Source organism: Octopus bimaculoides, chromosome 12 (assembly GCF_001194135.2).
Source record: "Octopus bimaculoides isolate UCB-OBI-ISO-001 chromosome 12, ASM119413v2, whole genome shotgun sequence".
NCBI lineage: Eukaryota > Metazoa > Mollusca > Cephalopoda > Octopoda > Octopodidae > Octopus > Octopus bimaculoides.
The window spans coordinates 61,289,588-61,294,812 of NC_068992.1; the positions used below are offsets into that span (position 1 = coordinate 61,289,588).

The 5,225-nt window shown below is 33.8% G+C and overlaps 1 protein-coding gene across 10 annotated transcripts in view; it reads left to right on the top strand.

Moving 5' to 3' along the window:
- Positions 1-5,225, top strand: part of LOC128246976 (FERM domain-containing protein 5-like) — a 276,439-nt gene that overhangs the window by 258,841 nt on the left and 12,373 nt on the right. The window lies entirely within an intron of this gene.

Genomic DNA, 5,225 nt, shown 5'->3' on the forward strand with positions numbered 1-5,225 from the left:
ATTTATGAGAAAGACAATAAAAAAATATTACCTGCTATTTGTTTATCATTATTATTATTATTATTATTATTATTATGAAGGTGATGAGCTGGCAGAATCGTTAGTATGGTGGACAAAATGCTTAGTGACATTTCACCTGCTGCTACATTCTGAGATCAAATTCCACTGAGGTTGACTTTGTTTTTCATCCTTTCAGAGTCTATAAATTAAGTACCAGTGAAACACTGAGGTCAATGTAATTGATTCGTCCCCTGCCCCCAAATTTCAGACCTTGCGCCTTTACTAGAAAGGATTATTACTATTATTAAAGCAGTGAGCTGGCAGAATTGTTGGCATGCTGGATGGAAAGCTTAGCGACATTTCATCCTTCTATATAATCTGAGTTCAACTTTTACTTTCATCCTTTTGGAGTTGATAAAATAAGTACCAGTTGAGCACTTGAGTTGATATAATCAACTAGCTCCCTCCCATGAAATTTCAGGTCTTGTGCCTGTAGTAGAAAGGGTTATAATTATTAAGATGGCAAACTGACAGAATCATTAGCATGTTGGACAAAATGCTTAGTAGCACTTCTTCCAATTCTTTGTTTTGAGTTCAAATACCTCCAAGGTTGACTTAGCCTTTCAACCCTTCAGGGTCTAGAAAATAAGTGCCATTTGAGCACTGGGGTCATTATAATCAACTTCCTGCTCCCCTTAAAATTGCTGGCCTTTTGTCTATAGTAAAATCGCTAGAATCATTAGCATGCTGGGTGAAATGATTAGTGACAGGTCTTCCATCCTTATGTTCTGAGTTCAAATTCTGCCAAGCTTGACTTTGCCTTTCATCCTTTCAGGGTGAATGAAATAAGCATCAGTTGAGCACATCATCTATCCTCCTCCCCCAAAGTTTCAGGCTTTATGCTTATAGTAATAAGGATTATCACTATTATTATTAAGGCAATGAGCTGGTAGAACCATTAGCATGACAAGCAAAGTGCTTAGCAGTATTTTGTTCCAAGTTCAATTTCTACCATGGTCGACTTTACCTTTTGTCCTTTGTCCCACAATTTCAGGCCTTGTACCTATAGAAAGGATTATTATTATTATAGGTGGTGACCTGGTAGGACCATTAGCATGTCAGACAAATTGCTTAGTGGTATTTTTTCCAGCTTTAACAGTCTGAGTTTAAATCCTGCCAAGGTCAACCTTGCTTTTCATCATTTTGGAATCGATACAATAAAGTAACATTCTAGTACTGGAGTTGATATCATTGACTTATTCTTTGCCTTCAAGATTGTTGGCCTTGTGCCTAAATTACAAGCAATTGTTATAAAGTTCCACATTGATCTTGCCAAAGGGTTCATATCACAAGATTTAGTGACAAGTCTGCTCACTTCTCAAGGACTTGATAAGGAATTCTTAAAAACAGGTGAATATTGATGGTTATGAATATACTTAAATGTATAAAAGTGGAAAAACAGAATATATCATTGGTTTTTTTAGGCTTAAAAAATGGGATCACATTGCACTGGAGTTTGTACGGTAAGTTCTCTTAAATTTCAAGTTCAAATCCTACCAGGGTTGACTTAGCCCTCTGTTCTGGAATTGATAAAGTAAGGTACCAACCATGTAAGTAGTTATATAACTATATACTGCCTCTCCCCCACAACCAAGGGGATGGTCTATGTTGGAAGTCATCATCATCATCTTCATCAGCATTACTATCATCATCTTTATTAAGGCAGTGAGCTGGCAGAATCATCAGAGAAGTAGACAAAATGCCTTGTATTTCTTTCAATTCATTATGTTCTGAGTTCAGATTCCTCCAGGGTTGATAAAATAAAGTACCAGTCTAGTTCTGGGTTTGATAATATTGACTTGCCCTGCTACCCTCAAAACTGCTGGTTTTATGCCTAAATTAGAAACATTTATTGTTAAGACAATAAGTTGGCAGAATCGTTGGTGAGTTGGACAAAATGTTTAGAAGCATTTCCTGCACTTTATGTTCTGTGTTCATATCCCACCAAGGGACTTTCATCTTTTCAGGGTTGATAAAATAAGTACCAGTTGAGCACTAGGGTCAATGTAATTGACTAACTCCTTCCCCTTCAACTGCTGGATTTATGCTAAAATTTGAAACCATTCTGGTGGTGAGCTGGCAGAATTGTTAGCATGCCAGACAAAATGTTAAGCAGCATTTTCATTTGTCTTTGTGTTCCAAGTTCAAATTCCACTGTGGTCAACTTTGCCTTTCATCCTTTTGGAGCCAATAAAATAGGTACCAGTTGAGCACTTGGGTTGATGTAATTGACTAGCTCCTCCTCAAAACATCAGGTATTATAGTAGAAAGAATTATTATTATTAAAGTGGCAATCTAGCAGAATCGTTAGCATACTGGGAAAAATGCCTGTCAGTATTTTGCCTGTCGCTACATTCTGAGTTCAAATTCTGCCGAGGTTGATTTTTGCCTTTCATCTTTTTGAGGTCAATAAAATAAGTACCACTTGAATGCTGGGGTCAATGTAATTGACTTAACCCCTCTCCCAAAATTGCTGCCCTAGTGGCAAAATTTGAAACCATTATTATCATTATTAGGGTGGCTAGTTGGCAGAATCATTTATACACCAGCCAAAATGCTGGTATTTCAGAATGCAAAGTATGAAAATGCTTAGTGGTATTTTGTCCATCTTTATGTTCTGAGTTCAAATTCTTTCATGGTCAGTAAACTTAAATAGCAGTTGAGCATGAATCAATATAAGTGAATAGCCTCCTTTCCTAAAATTTCAGACATTGTGCCTTTACTAGGAAGGATTATTATTTAAACAATCTGAAGTCTTTAGTTACCATATTTCCCAGCTTACAAATTAACATAATATATAGTGTAAATAGTCAAACATCATTATTGTCTTCCTTAGTCCTGCTGCATTTCATATGGAATCTTTGATCCTCCAAGTTTGTCTTGGTGTGTAAGTTAAACAACCTTTATTTGACTGTAAATTTTGGTCTGAAAAATTCAACTTGCTGCTATTAGCCATTTAGCACTCAGATTACTATCAAATGTGTAATGCATAATTTATTTATTCACATTGTTTTGAATTAATCATGCATTATCTTGTAACTTTGATTGTATATATCAGGTAGAATATTTGGGCCAGATATGGCTGGTTTAAATGTTAAAGGGTGAAATACAGTGTTTTCCTGTATACTTTTTCAGCTTTCTAGAGTCATATACTGAGATTTTAGAAATGTGTGTTCTTTTGCCAGTAGAAGGAATCACCACCTATCATCATCATTGTCATCATTACCATTGTAATTATCATCATCATCAGTATTATTTTTGCAGACTGTAAAACTGGTGTGGTTGATTGAAAGCTAGATTGGATGTTAATGCTATAAAGTACTCACAGTTTGGTATTTAAACTGCTTTGGTTTCAAATTCTGCTCAAGTTAAGGTTTGTTTTTTATCTCTCTACGTGCAGAGTTGGTGGGATGGGGATCCAATTAAATATGTAACATTTAATACTGGGGATAAATTTTACAACAAACTATATCAGATCCTTTACAAAATACATCTTAGACATCATCATTCTTATCATCATCATCATCATCAACTCTTTCTTGTTCTGCCAATAACATTGTTACATTACTGGAGGATGCAAGCTGTTATCCATTGATTTAATTAGTACATTGTTGTTCCTTGTTATAAATTAACATGTTTTCTCTGCCCATTGTTTTCTTTATTATCTAATACTTAATGGCATCAAAAATTAATTAAAAAAAAAGGAAAAGTTAATTCAATATTCTATTTACCATTAACCCTCATCATTATATTTTAACATTAGTTATTATATTTTGTTTTTAAACAAGTTAATTACTAAAATACTTAACATTTAATTTGGAAAAAATAATCATTTAATTTTGTTTTTCATTCAATTGTTGAAGATGTTAATTTATTGAAGCTATAAAGGGCAATAAATGTTGGTAAAAGTGACAATTTAACTTCTATTTTTCAATGTTGTAAATAATACTGGTAAGCATTGAAGTATTACTGGAAATCCTCAACTGTAGGTTTTGGTTTAACTCACAAGCCATTATACCTCAGTTAGGTTACCAGTATTATTGAGAAGGGCATGGACATTACATTGATGTGTCTTTCTAATAAGATTAAATGTGTGCTTGTGTGTAACTGTCAATTACATTTTAATTTTTTCATATGCATTTAAAGCACATTTTAGATTATTTTTGGGAAGGAAAGCTAGCATGTTTTGCTAGATGTGTAGTGTTAACGTAAATGAATGACAGCACAGATGAGCCCAAGAGAAAAATAATGTATTTAAGAGGAATTAGAGGTCATCTGCAAGAATGATCACACAGGCTGCAGACAGGGAATGCATAAGAAGGATTAGTGTTTAATAAAGCGACAAATGTTCTGTGCAAAAGGATCCTGTAGAAGACCAAAGAAGAAACAGTTAAATCTGATCTCAGAATGCAGAACTTCACAAAGGAAACGGGTAACAAATGACTAATACATGGTGATAAACTGTACTGGGGAAGATCAGTTTAATTGATGCAAAAAAAAATAAGTGAAAATGGACCTAAATTAATGATGATTAATAATTTGTTTATCATTTATTGCTATTATGTTGATACCATTCTTAAATTTTCCTCAACATTAAACTATTTCTGAAATAATGAAATCAATATGTCATCAGCATTATCATTATTATTATTAATATTATTAGGGTAGTGAGCTAGCAGAATAGTTAGCTTGTTGAAGAAAATACTTAGTGGCATTTCTTCTGAGGTCAAATTTTGCTGAGGTCAATATTGCCTTTCATCCTTTCTAGGTTGATAAGATAAGTACCTTCTGAGCACGGGGCTTGATATAATTGACTAGCCTCCACCCTCAAAATTTCAGACCTTGTACCTATTAGCAGAAAGAAGTATCATTATTAAATTGGTTATCCAGTAGAATTATTAGAACATTGGACAAAGTGCAAAGCAGCATTCCTTCCAACTTTTTACGTTCTGAGTTCAAATTCCACCAAGGCCAACTTTTCCTATCATTCTTTGGGGGTCAATAAAATACCAGCTGAGTACAGGGGTTGATGCAATCAACTTTCCCTTTCCTCCAAACTTTCAGGCCTTCTACCTATAGTAGAAAGGATTATAATAATGATTATTATTATTATTATTATTATTATTATTATTATTATTATTATTATTATCTTCATCAGTATATAT